Here is a 15,420-nt window from a genome sequence, read left to right as displayed (position 1 = left end):
TCTATTTTACAGTCCTGTCGTGTAAAAGCAAAAATGACCAAAAATATTACTTTCAGTTGCTTTGTCACTGTAAACTGATGTGTAAACTGTGTAAATGTACTAACAATGTGCAGTATAAATGCAGGTTTATTAAATGCTTTTTTGTAATATCTGCATCCCATCAACATTACATTAAAAAACACGATCTCACGAAAAGTTGTGTTATAGTCACAGAAAATTAGATTAATTTATTCGTGTCCATGGCACGAAATTCAGCTTTTTCATGTTACTTGCACAAATTTCTATAAATACTTTTTTGTGTCCGTGGCAAGACTTTCTTTTTCATGTTATTTTATGTATTATTTTCTCTTTTTTCCCTATTTTTAAATCATTGTCGCTTGGGGTTAGATTTGGGGTTTGGCTTAGGATGTACTTTTATGTATTGGTTTCTACAAGTTTTTTTTTTTCGCTTTTAAAACTATTCTCGCCTGGAGTTGGAGTTAGAGTTGGGGTTTGGGTTAGGATGTCTAAAAATTACTGCTGGCCAAAGATTAATCGTGATTAATCGCATACAAAATAAAAGTGATTTTTGGCTTAATATAAGAGTGTGTGATTTGTGTAATTATTATGTATATATATAAATACACACACATTCATGTATGTATTTAAGAAACATTTACATGTGTATATATATATATATATATATATATATATAAATTATATATAGATGCACTGAAATTAATATATGTATGTGTGTGTGGTTAAATATACAGAATAATTACACACAGTACACACACACACATATATTATGCAAAAAAAAATTACTTTACTTTAAACTATTTTGTATGTGATTAATCGCGATTAATCTTTGCTCAGCACTACTAAAAAAGTTACAGAAAGTGATTCTAACCTCAAGCGACAATGGTAAGAAAATAGAAAAAACTATGAGAAAACAATACGTAAAATGAAACAAAAAGAAAGCCGTGCCATGGACACAAAAAACTATTTATAGAAATTCGTGCAAGTTACACGAAGAAGACATTTGTGCTCAAGGCACGAATAAAGCAGAATTTTGAATAATTAATAAAAATTTTTACAACATGACTTTTCGTGAGATCAGTCTGCATTAAAATTAAGACTTTTGTTCACTTTGATGTGAATGCACGATTATGTGCGTGTCAATAGGAGATGTGCGGAAAGTGGAAAAACGTGGGCAGATATAGAGGTGGGGCGGAGCCCGCAGGCCTTGCTTGTGCACCCAAAATCCTGCCCCAGCCTCAAACATTGCTCTTCACGGTAGGCGCCGTTGAAGATAAACGTATTTGCATGCTGCACAAAATGCTTCCACTACACGAAAAAAGCTGTAGCCACGTAGCATTTTCGCCCACTTGCCACATACCGTGTAAAACGCCCATTACAGCTATAAAAAAGTCTGTGACAACATTTATCAAGATTCAAGTCCTACTGCATGATAAATTACATTAGACACAAAATGCAATATTGATGTATGCCATAAACAAATAGTTCAATAATAAAGCTTGTGAGTTACAAATTACTTTAATTAATATAAAGACAATATAGATCAAAACAACCCTTTTGATTTTGAGTAAATATAATTATTAACAACTTAATTAAAAAATAATTGTCATTCCACTGATGCTCTTATAGTAATGAGTAAATCTCATGGCCTGTGACTCGCTTGGACTTTGTATTGATTGCCGAGAAATCCAATGCAAACATAATACCTCTCTGAAATGAATCAAACAGATGCTGGATTTGCATTGCAAATGCAATTTCACCACCTGAGTCTCATTTAATGAAGTTACAATGACAAAGGTTTGTAATTTCAGTAGAGGCAGTAGCGCTTTACAGTGTTTGAGACAAAAGCTAAAAAAACAATCAAATTAAGGAAGGGAAGTAATTACACACATAATGTACAGTACATTTACATTCAGCAGATAATTTGATCTAAAGCGACATACAAAGGTGAGGAAAGCATTGAAAGATTTGTGCAATAATATGAGAAGTGCAAAACAAAGTTATTTTCAGCTTACAAATTGGAACAGTTTTTAGATATACAACCCCAAAACAGAAAAAGTTGGGACACAGTAGAAATTGTGAGTAAAAAAGGAATGGAATTATTTACAAATCTCATAAACATATTTTTTATTCACAGTAGAATATAGATAACAAATCAAATGTTGAAAGTGATACATTTTGAAATGTCGTGCCAAATATTGGCTCATTTTGGATTTCATGAGAGCTACACATTCCAAAAAAAGTTGGGACAGGTAGCAATAAGAGGCCAAAAAAGTTAAATGTATATATAAGGAACAGCTGGAGGAGGACCAATGTTTAGGAATAGGAATGTTGTCCTATTCTTGTCTAATACAGACTTCTAGTTGCTCAACTGTCTTAGGTCTTCTTTGTCGCATCTTCATCTTTATGATTCATCAAATGTTTTCTATGGGTGAAAGATCTCAACTGCAGGCTGGCCATTTCAGTACTCAGATCCTTCTTCTACGCAGTCTTGATGTTATAATTGATGCAGTATGTGGTCTGGCATTGTCATGCTGGAAAATGCAAGGTCTTCCCTGAAAGAGCCGACGTCTGAATGGGATCATATGTATCTAGAACTTGAATAAACCTTTCAGCATTGATGGTGCCTTTCCAGATGTGTAAGCTGCCCATGCCACACGTACTCATGCAACCCCAAACCATCAGAGATGCAGACTTCTGAACTGAGCGCTAATAATAACTTGGGTTGTCATTGTCCTCTTTAGTTCGGATGAAATGGCATCCCAGTTTTCCAAAAAGAACTTCAAATTTTGATTCGTTGGACCACAGAACAGTTTTCCACTTTGCCAAAGTCCATTTTAAATGATCCTTGCCCAGGGAAAACGCCTGTGCTTCTGGATCATGTTTAGATATGGCTTCTTTTTTGACCCACAGAGTTTTAGCTGGCAACGGCGAATGACACGGTGGATTGTGTTCACTGACAATGTTTTCTGTAAGTATTCCAGAGCCCATGTTATGATTTCCATTACAGTAGCATTCCTGTATGTGATGCAGTGCTGTCTTAGGGCCCGAAGATCACTGGCATCCGATATGGTTTTCCGGTCTTGACCCTTACGCACAGAGATTGTTCCAGATTCTCTGAATCTTTGAATGGTATTATGCACTGTAGATGATGATAACTTCAATCTCATTGCAATTTTTCTCTGAGAAACTTAGAAAACTATTTTTCGCCGCAGTATTGGGGGAATTGGTGATTCTTTGCCCATCTTGACCTCTGAGAGACACTGCCACTCTGAGAGGCTCTTTTTATACCCAATCATGTTGGCAATTGACCTAATAAGTTGCAAATTGGTCTTTCAACTGTTCCTTATATGTACATTTAAATTTTCTGGCCTCTTATTGCTACCTGTCCCAACTTTTTTTGGAATGTGTAGCTCTCATGAAATCCAAAATGAGGCAATATTTGGCATGACATTTCAAAATATCTTACTTGCAACATTTGATATGTTATCTATATTCTACTGTGAATAAAATATAAGTTTATGAGATTTGCAAATCATTCCATTCATTTTTTACTTACAAGTTATACAGTGTCCCAACTTTTTCTGTTTTGGGGTTGTATTTATATTAAGGCTCAAGGGCAGACTGGGACTAAAATAGTCATTATGCATTTGATTTTTTTGCCAATGACATCATACTAATATAACATAACAAAGTCTGAGGGTGATGATCTCTCATTTAAAGTTTTTACTATTAAAGTTATTTCTAGGAAAAATAAATACTAGAAAAGCCAGGTAACCAAAAGTGATTTTGCAGACATGAGGGACTGAGGACACACAGGTCTGTTTCTGAATATACTGTCAAAAATAAAAATTATATTAAGTCTAAACAAAGGGGAACAAATGGGATTTTATCACAAAATCTCAAAGAAAACAGAAAATATTCACTGCTTGACATTCACTGGACTGAGATCTTGTTGCTTTTACAATGTTTTTACCAGCAGGTGGTGGCATTTTAGAGAATACTTTTTCGAAGCAATTCGAAAAGCTAGGTTAATAACAAATAATAAAAAAAGGTGTAAAAATATAATTTTATTTACATGAAATTGTGATCCAGCTGCTTATGGCCACCATTTTTTTATGAAGGTATTTCAGGAGTTTAGGATTCGGATGAAGCCTTCCTGTTTACATGCAAGCAAATAATCTGTATTGACGGCTCAATCGTATTGAAAAGCCTGTATGTAAACACCTTAATCAATACGATTGAGGTCGGTCGGATGCAAATTTGGATCGTATGGAAAGGGGTGGTGTAATCCGATGTGATCCGATCAGCAGGAGAAAAGTATGCATGTAAACGGGTGAATCGTAGTATTTTCTCAATCGGATGCAAAAATACATTGTGCACATGCACAGAACATTTGTGCTCAAGTTCACATTTATATTTATCTCTTATTTACATATTACATAATTCTCATCACAGAAACATGCAATAGCAAGGAAATGGCATTATTAAGGTGATGGGATCACGCGCTATACATTCTACGGCGTTCATGTACTTTCATAACATTAGGGTACATAAGGCAATAAAATAGCGGCATGCCTTTTAAAAATTTAGTTTTCATTGCCTATATCTGAAAACTTCTTAAAAAACAACTTTCTACATTTATCCAGATATAAAGCATGAACTCGACGAGAGATGCTGTCCACAGCGTGGCATGGCCAAGTTTTTTCCGAGTTGAGATTTGGGCTACTGTTTAAACTGTCTCCGTGTGTTGTTTTTTTTCCCGCGGGTTAAGGATGAAAGGATTTTGTTCATTAGTTATTGGTATTTGGACTGTGAATAGTCATTGGGTTGCTTTTGGGCTAGTTTTGAATGTTTATGGGGATGGTTTTGATATGCAAATCTGGCAACCATGGTTGTGCGCTTGCGCAAACGTTCAATTCGGATTATATACAGGTAGACTGTACATTTAAACCAACATTTTAATCAGATTGCAATGTTTAGGGTCCATGTAAACTGTATTGTCATAACCTTCAATCGTATTAAAATTTTCAACATGATTTAACGGCAAGTTGTGTTATAGTCACAAAATATTTGATTAATTTATTTGTGTCCATGGCACGAACATTCAGCAATCTGAATAAAATGTATGTTTACATGTACATTCTACCTGTATCTAATGTCACTCAGCACGAATTTCTATAAATAGTTTTTCATGTCTGTGGCACGACTTTCTATTTCATGTCATTTTATGTATTGTTTTCTCATTTTTTTTCTATTTTTAAATCATTGTCGCTTGAGGTTGGGGTTAGATTTGGGGTTTGGGTTAGGATGTACTTTTATGTATTGGTTTCACATGTTTTTCTTCCGTTTTTAAAACTATTCTCACTTGTAGTTGGGGTTAGAGTTAGGGTTTGGGTTAGGATGTCTAAAATGAATAGAAAGTGATTCTAACAGCGACAACAATCAAAACAATGCATAAAATGCCACAAAAATGAATGTCGTGCCACAGACACAAAAACTATTTATAGAAATTTAAGCGAGTGAAACGAAAAAGACATTCGTGCTCAAGGCACGAAAAAGCTGAATTTCGTGCCATGGACACAAATAAATAATCAAAGTTTTTGTGACTATAACACGACTTTTCTTGAGATCAGTCTGTACAATTTTGTCGGATTGAAAATTTTGTGCAACATAGCCGGGTGATTCTCACGAAAACTTGGTTTTAAAAATGTCAAGCATGAAAATTTAAAAATTGCTTAAATTTACTTTTTTTCCCACCAGACATTGAAAAACAAAGTCTGGAGTAAATGGGAACATTAATTTAAAAACTTTTACTTATCATTTAACACTTTTTGTAACATAATTTAAAAAATTAGTCCTAAAAAATCTCATTACCGCAACAGTCAGAAAACATCAACACTGACACATTTTTTTTAAATGACATGACAAACCTGAAAGAACATAATTTGGAGATTCTGCACATGCATTTAAAATCAAAGTATTATGCTTCTATTAATTAAATTAAATTAACATTTAATAAGCATCTGTTGTGGTAATGATAATCAAAATGTCGTGTAAGCAGTCTGACAAGACAATATTTTAAATTAACTGTAAAAAAATGATCTTACCTGGTAGCCATCTTGAAGTAACTGGTCCATGATATGATGATATGATATGATATGGTACTTTATTGTCAGACAAAGTCTGAAATTTTTCTTGCATCACAGTATCCAGGTTTACAACAATTAACATTCGTTAAACAATGACATACACTTCACAGAGACACAAGACACATTATACATTACATACCCTTCTCCAATTACATCACAGTACTCTTGACTTTTGGTTAAGCGTCTTATTCAGTTCTAGGGTTGCCTGATGCACAAAAGAATTTTTCAGCTTCACTTTGTTAAATTTTGGAACTCTGTATCTTCGGTTTGATGGTAGTAATTCAAATTCATTGTGCAGAACATGATTAGAATCAGTAACTATATTATTAGCCAGTCTCATTAGATTATTATAGTATGCTGACTCATATAGCTGCACAAGGGGCTGACCTACAATCTTTGAACAGATTTTTAGTAGGTTAAATAACCTTGTTTTTAACTTAACAGGCAAACTCCTATACCAAATACAGTTGCAATATTGCATTACACTCATTATAACAGACAAGAAGAACATGAGAAGGATCGGTTTTCTTACTCCGAATGACCTAAGACGACGAAGAAAAAAGATTCTCTGCTTAGTTTTTCTACAAAGAGACTCAACATGATCATTCCAAGACAACATGTTGTCAATCGTTACTCCTAGATACTTATATGTTTTGACCTGTCTGATTGCTTTATTATGGATGAAAACAGGCGTTGTATTTATATTAGTATTTACTGTAGACTCAAATATAATTTCTTCTGTTTTACCTGTGTTAATGACAAGATCATTTTTCTCACACCATTCAACCAAATTAGTGACACCCTGTTGATGAAACTCAGGGCTGTTCCCATCATGCAGCACAGATATTAACACAGTGTCATCAGAATACTTCAATACATACTGATTTAACCTGTCAGTTCGACAATCATCTGTGTACAAGGTGAAAAGTATGGCAGAACTAACACAGCCTTGGGGTACTCCAACATTAGTTGTAATAGCAGATGACAGTGTGTTATTTACCTTAACTCTCTGAATTCTGTTATTAAGGAATGACATATACCACCTAATCAAATAGGGGTTTACACTCAGTTGTACAAGTTTTGACACCAATGTATTGACTTTAACAGTGTTAAACGCGGACGAAAAGTCTAGGAACAAAGTTCTGATGGTTACATTGGGTTTGTCTAACTGTTTGGAGATGATATGCACCAAAGCAGCAACTGCATCTTCGGTACTACAGCCTTTCTTGTAGGCAAACTGCCAAGGATCAAGTTTGTTTTTAACCATCCTGACTAAGTGCTGAAGTAACAATCTTTCAAGACATTTCACAATTACTGAAGTAAGGGCTATTGGTCTAAAATCTTTAAATTCTCTTGGACATGAAATTTTAGGTAATGGTTTTATATATGCTGTCTTCCATAGCACAGGAACTGTATGTGTGTCAACTGAAGCTTGGAATACTGACTGCCATACTGGAGCCAATTCACTTGCACACTTCTTTAGGAGACCTGCACTACATCCATCTGGGCCAGAAGATTTTTTCGTGTTAATAGACTGAAACATTTTTCTTACTTCCTCAACTTCAATCAGAATTCTGTCAGATGATGATAAAGCCACAGTACCTATTATTTCACTGCATTTGGAAGAAGTACCTACTGATTCAAATCTGGTGAAAAATGTGTTTAGTTCATTACCAAAACGAAATTCATTATCAATCACAATGGGTTTGTTTGAAGGTGACAGACCAGTCATTGTTTTCATAATATCCCAAACCTTTTTTGTGTTATTAGTTTTAAAGGCTTCCTCCAAACGCTTCCTATGAACTTCTTTGGTTTCTTTTAGCTTAATTTTTAGCTCTCTGTTTGCTTGTTTAAGTACTACAATATCCTTATTCCTAAATGCTACTTTCCTTGAATTTATAACTTCTTTAATACCCTTAGTGACATATGGTTTATTGTTTGGGTAAACTTTAATCTCTTTTGTAGGTATTACCAGCTCTACACAGAAGTTGATGTAGTCATTTAAAATTATAGTTCTTTCATCAAGTAATTCTTCCTCAAAAACGTCCCAATTTGTCCAATCAAAACAAGCTTTCAGTTGTTGTACACTTTCATTCGTCCACAATCTAATTATTTTCTTTTCTGGTTTACTTTTTTTAAGTTTGGACCTGTACACTGGAATCATATGTACTACATTGTGATCAGAGTTCAAGATTGGTGGCATGCTCTTTGACACATAAGCGTCCTTAACGTTCACAAAGCATTTATCAAGAATAGCGTGATTTCTTGTTTGAGTTTTCACATACTGTTCAAATCCAGGCAACAGAGTCTCCAGTTTGCATTGGTTTAAATCGCCAAGCACGATCACAGGTGCATCTGAGTAGTTAAGTTGCAATTCATGAACATGATCCGCAATCAGCCTGGCTGCCTGAGATTTTTTACCACTGGGCGGCACATATACCACGAACAGCAGAATACAGCCAAATTCTCTAGGCAGATAATAAGGTCTTAAAGTCATGCCGAGAAATTCCACATTAGAGTCACACACCTTGTATTTTACTGAATACGCTTGGCACCATTTATCGTTTATATAAACGCAAATACCGCCTCCTTTGCTTTTACCCGAGACTTCGTCTCTATCAGCTCGTACTAATGTAAAACCAGGGACTTCAAAGAGCGAGTCAGGCATCGCCGACTTCAGCCAACTTTCTGTGAAACAAAGCAGAGATGCCTCACGAAATTCATGACAGTACCTTGTGTGCGATCTTATCATATCCACTTTGTTGTTCAGAGAGCGCAAATTGCTGAAAACGATAGATGGCAGAGGAGGCCGGTTGAATCGTCTTCTCAATCGTCTCCGAATGCCCCCTCTTCGTCCTCTTTTCTTCCGTTTGGTTCTCACCAACTCATCGGGAATATTTCCCAGCACATCTCTGAATTGGCTTGTTTTCAACTCTTGAGTCATCACGAAGTTTAGTTCCATGATCGTCTCCCGGCTGTACAAACGCGCAAACGGAACTGTGAGATCGCATGTTGTCAGCGATCCGCGTGCGGTTGGAGTTTGTATGGCCGAACATAATCCGTAGAGACATATCGTCCCCAAAGTCCAGATCAAGATTGCCCTTTTTCCAGCATTCATCTTTCCACTTTTACACTCTTTCCACTTTTACAAGACAAAGACCATACGTTGACATTAGACAGACAAATCAGACATCGCAAACACAATACTGAGACGCAGTGCGCCACCGAGCAGCGCACCGGAAAATGGTCCATGTGCTTGGTCACTCAAAAACTTTATTAAAAATCTGTATCTGTGCTTAAACTGTTCTCAAAAAGTGTTGCGAAGGATGAGAACATCAGGCATGGACACATCATTTTCCTAATTTTTCTTCATTATTATTATACATGAATATTCAGTAAATATTTTTTCTGTCATCTAAAGTAGTCTAGCAAAACATCCATTCATTTTTTTCTTAATATTTTTGTGTTAATTTGATTAAATTACAACATAACGCATGTTCAAATACAGCCGGACACATTGCGGTAATGAGAATTTCAGCAGAAAATGAGATAAAATTTACAATTATAAATTCTTATGTTGAAATCACACATTGTGCAAGGTAGAACACAGTATTGTGTTAATTCTGATGCTTTTTAATGTTACTATATTACACATTTTAAAGCTAAAATCATTAGTGCCGTGGTGTTTCAATGGTTTCGTGAGAATCACCCAGCCATTGATTCAGTCATATCAAATATTTTTACCTCAATAAAACCAGTAAGATGTTACCACATAAACATAGACATTATATTGCTGTCAGTTAATTAGGTTCAGACCATTAGCCTGATTGATTTCTGTATATTAAATGCAATCTAAAAATCGACTTTAATAATTGCTTTAATTTTTTTATGAATTTACATTTTTACAAATGTTGGGTTATTTGTGTTGTAACTAAACATATTCTGTGTTTTTCCAACAACTTGCTGGGTTGTTTTAACCCATTGTTGGGTAAAATATAAGCATTTTATGGGAAAATAAACCCAACAGCTGTTAAAAATCTCAGCATTTTTTATTAAGAGATTTGGATATACATGCACATGTGCAAGTTGCTAGTTATTTTTTACGTTGTTAAGAACAAGTTCAAGTGTTACATAAAACGATTTAGAGACGCAAAGTTCTTCCATTTCTAATTAAAGACTTCTTGTTTTGCTTAAGAGGGAAAAAGGATAAAAATACATTTTGTTTTAAGTTTAAATCTGTTTCTATGGATACAGCATTGTTGCTATGTGACAGTGAGGGTAACAAACATGTGACATGTGGTGGAGATTCAGTGCATTGACTCATTCTTCTACAGTATTATTATATAGTGTAGTAACATCCAGTCACACTCAATAACCGCATGCTTATGCTTTTCTGTCCACAATAAACTCCAAACCAAACTGAGCAGAATCCTGGATGAAGAAAGAAAACTATACAGATGATGTGTATGCATTTGCATTAATGTAACATTTTGTCAATTACACATGCCTTGAAGGCAGTAAAAAAAAGAGGAAACGCAGATTTGAAATAACCAGATAACAATATTTCTAATTTAGTAACGGAAAACAGGACGTACATTAGTCCAAGTTCAGAAGCTATACACCAGTAATCATGTTAATGCCAGGAAATGTAGTAAATATGAAAGATAGCCGTCTTTTATTATTATCTTGGCCCTATGGGATGTTGTGGCTTGCTCCGTATTACTCTTTGGACTAAATTATCTCAACATGTGAATATTAAGACACACTATTGAAACTTTACTTTTCTAGTTTAAGACAATATTATTCAAATGAATGAAGAATTCACTCAACGAATGCCAAGTAATAGTATCATAAACTTTATATGTCTGGAGCATTCACATTGGGTCTGATATTATTAAAGACCAATACAAAGTCATCAGTTATGCTTCAAATTCATCAGTTATTTTTGTATTTTTTGTCAGTCTTTGGTCACTGTACACCTTATTGTTTGAAAACTTTTCAATCATACGGGACTAGATGGACATGAAAATGAGAAATAGCATCAAATGACGATAATGAACTGAGACTTCCCTCAACTATTTTTTTTCATATTTTTTAAACAAAACATTTGAACATTAATATTTTAAGTTTGGGTTATGTTATTTACTGGCAACAGTTTGTTCGAAGTTAAATAAACATGAAACATTTTCAGTCTTTTTCTTCTAAGTTACTTGCAACCAGCTACATAATTACAGCATTTTTCACAGTGTACTGTTAATAATGAGAGTAGAAAAAGAGGGAGACATACTGTACACACAGAGACAGACAGCAAGACAGACTTATAGAACGAAAGTAAGAGAAAAGGGAGAAATTACTTTGATTATTTGCTATACAAGTCTCTCATCCCGGCAGTCTGGAGAAAAACAACACACGGAGTACCAAGATCTCCCCCCAGGCTCTTCACCAGCACCAGATAAATGTGAACAATCTTTTTATTTCTGGTAATAAGTGACAGTAAGGTTGAAGACTGTTATCTTATGGGTATCATAGTGTTATCTATAGCATAATCATTACTGCACATACACAGCGTGACCTGTCACCGTCACATCATGCACAACACAAGTCTCCTGCTTTAGAAATAATGAGCTACTTTGGCCAGCTTTTACTTGCGCTGATGGACAGGTCCAGAGAAAACTGCTTCAAAGTGGAAAAAACTGCTTGAAGCTCACAATTAAAACTTGATTCGTCATCAATCTTTGCTGCACAAGGGTTTTAAAGCATGATTTCAGAGGGTCTCTCTCTCTCTCATGTCTAGTGATGCACAGAAATGAAAATTCTGGGCCCTTAACAAGAATTCTGGATGCATTTGGCCAAAAGCCAAAACAAAAATTACTTTATACATATATCTAATCAACCAATCACATGGCTGTTGCTTCAATGCATTAAGGGGTGTGGTCCTGGTCAAGACAATCTCCAGATCTTCAAACTCAATGTCAGAATGGGTAAGAAACGTGATTTAAGTGTTTTTGAGCGTGGCATGGTTGTTGGTGCAAGCCAGGCCGGTTTGAGTATTTCACAATCTGCTCAGTTACTGGGATTTTCACGCACAACCATTTCTAGAGTTTACAAAGAATGGTGTGAAAAGGAAAAAACATCCAGTATATGGCAATCATGTGGGCGAAAATGTCTTGTTGATGCTAGAGGTCAGAGGAGAATGAGCCGACTGATTCAAGCTGATAGAAGAGCAAGTTTGACTGAAATAACCACTCGTTACAACCGAGGTATGCAGCAAAGCATTTGTGAAGCCACAACACGCACAACCTTGAGGCGGATGGGCTACAACAGAAGAAGACCCCACCGGGTACCACTCATCTCCACTACAAATACGAAAAAGAGGCTAGAATTTGCCCAAGCTCACCAAAATTGGACAGTTGTAGACTGGAAAAATGTTGCTGGGTCTGATGAGTCTCGATTTCTGTTGAGACATTCAGATGGTAGAGTCAGAATTTGGTGTAAACAGAATGAGAACATGGATCCATCATACCTTGTTACCATTGTGCAGGCTGGTGGTGGTGGTTTAATGGTGTGGGGATGTTTTCTTGGCACACTTTAGGCTCCTTAATGCCAATTGGGCATCGTTTAAATGCCACAGCCTACCTGAGCATTGTTTCTGACCATCTCCATCCCTTTATGACCACCATGTACTCATCCTCTGATGGCTACTTCCAGCAGGATAATGCACCATGTCACAAAACTCAAATCATTTCAAATTTGTTTCTTGAACATGACAATGAGTTCACTGTACTAAAATGGCCCCCACAGTCACCAGATCTCAACCCAATAGAGCCTCTTTAGGATGTGGTGGAACGGGAGCTTCGTGCCCTGGATGTGCATCCCACAAATCTCCCTTAACTGCAAGATGCTATCCTATCAATATGGGCCAACTTTTATAAAGAATGCTTTCAGCACCTTGTTGATCAATGCCACGTAGAATTAAGGCAGTTCTGAAGGCGAAAGGGGTCAAACATAGTTTTTGTATGGTGTTAAAGAAATAAAGAAATAAAAAAGATGCTTATAAAGATACTTTTATGACTGAATGTTGAAAAGGTATAGTATAGACAAACAGTTCAGTAATAGTTTGCATTATTCAACTTCGTGGAAGTCAAACAGGGGTTGACCCAGGCAATGCATTAATTTCAAGTGACGTTATCCAGGTACAACGTTCCATATTTTGCTTATTTATTTTATCACAGTTGACGCTTATGGTAAATGGACTGCATTTATATAGCGCTTTCAACAGACCCATGGCCATCCAAAGCACTTTACAAGTTGCTTCACATTCACTACTCATTTATTCATACACCGACGGCATTGTCTGCCATGCAAGACGCCATCCAGCTCGTTGGGAGCAGCTGGGTTTAGGTTTCTTGCTCAAGGACACCTCGACACTTTATTGGGGATTGAACCACCAACCTTCTGGTTTGTAGACAACCATGAACCACTTAGCCACTGCTGCCCCAGTGTAGCTAGCAGACAACATGATAGCTACTTGGGTTACTATCAGAAGCCTTGACAAGCAAGCAGCTCCTTACAGATGGGCTAACCTCGCATGTTCTCCATAAGAACACTAAGAGTAAAACTTGTAAGAATGATTCATAAAAATGTCAGAAAAAGATCAGCTTCTAAGTGAAAACTTCTCCAGGAGCGCTAAGGTTCTTATGGACATCCTGTGAACATACGATGATATAAGTCATCATGGTTAAAGGACCGTGCAATAGAGATTTAAGGTTAAACTTTAAATATTTAGTCTAAAAATCTCCCAAAGCAGCATCTTTTCTTATGAAGAGTTTAATGACAATGTGCCGCTGGAGGGACAGCTGATTCTTCCAGCTAATTACAGACATTTAAAGGCCGTGTTAAAAATCTCAGAAAAAGTCTATGTAATTAAAGCGTCCCACTCACTTCACTTTAACCAGTGTGTGAGTTTGTGTGTCAAGAGACTCGAAGAATGACGGCAATCTGAAGTGTCAGATCACGTGTGATTTAGTCTTGTGTTCAGCTGCATGATCTGTTGATGTTTGTGAGGACGCCTTCAAAAAGCAACAGTGATTCAAAAAACACAAAATTTAAGTTTTTTGCTGATATAAAACAAGATAAAACTTCTAAAGAAACAAAAAACTATACATTATAACACGGCTCGTTACAATGCTTGATTCTAATTGTCCAGTAGAGACATTTGCAGGTTTGTTATTCCCAGATAACATCTGTTCAAAACTAAAAAGACACGGTAACCCAGTGCTGCAAATTGCCTAATCATAATAAATTAATAAAAAAGTAAAAATGAAAAGAATAAAGTAAGAATGAATCAGGTCAGTTCGATGTCCAATGATCTTACAAAAAGCAGTTCTGCATTGAAGGGTCGATTAATGAAACAGTGTGAGAATATATGTAATTTAAATTATATAATATCTCCTTAATATACAGAAAAATGTGTACATTTAAAAAGAAAAAGATGTCGTTTTTAATAATATCTTGTTATAACAAGAAAATATGTTGTTTTAATGACATAAAGTCTAGTTATAACGAGAAAAACATCTTGTTTTAATGACATAATATCTCGTTATAATGAGAAAATGTGACCCTGGACCACAAAACCAGTCCTAAGGGTTGATATGTGTATGGTTTGTTAGGATAGGACAATATTTTGCAGAGATATTTGAATATCTGGAATGGGTGAAAAAAATCCAAATATTGAGAAAAACGCCTTTAAAGTTATCAAGATAAAGTTTTTAGCAACTGCATCCACTCACAAAAATGAAGTTTTGCATAATTTTTGTATATATTTACAGTAAGGAGTTTACTAAAAGTCTTCACGGAACATGATCTTAAATAATATCCTAATGATTTTTGGCATTAAAGAAAAACGAATCATTTTCACATATACAATGCACTGTTGGCTATTGCTACAAATGAAGAGTTTGGTTCCAAATGCGATAAACGCCATAAAAAAAAAATTTGTTACCGCCAAAATCAGTTTGTATCTGGTCAGTAGAAAAAGTAAATTGTAATTTTACGCAAAATCCAATATCCGCTGTGTTATTCTGTCATCTTTTCTCCCTTTTTTCTCAAAATGCGATAAACGCCACTCAACAAATCACAGCACACCATTCCACGCACTGTAAACAACAATGGTAGCGCTTTGAATACACCTGAAATCCTAGTTTTCCTCATCTACTTTGTACTTCGTGATCAACAAACAAACAAAAACAAA

The 15,420-nt window shown here is 35.6% G+C and overlaps 1 protein-coding gene across 3 annotated transcripts in view; it reads right to left on the bottom strand.

Moving 5' to 3' along the window:
* kcng1 (potassium voltage-gated channel, subfamily G, member 1) overlaps positions 1-15,420 on the bottom strand; it is a 77,916-nt gene that overhangs the window by 46,102 nt on the left and 16,394 nt on the right. The gene's annotated exons all lie outside the window — the stretch shown is intronic.

This window comes from Misgurnus anguillicaudatus, chromosome 13 (assembly GCF_027580225.2).
Source record: "Misgurnus anguillicaudatus chromosome 13, ASM2758022v2, whole genome shotgun sequence".
In the NCBI taxonomy this organism is placed as follows: domain Eukaryota; kingdom Metazoa; phylum Chordata; class Actinopteri; order Cypriniformes; family Cobitidae; genus Misgurnus; species Misgurnus anguillicaudatus.
Note: the sequence above shows the minus strand (reverse complement) of the source record. Positions and strands in the feature narration are given on the sequence as shown.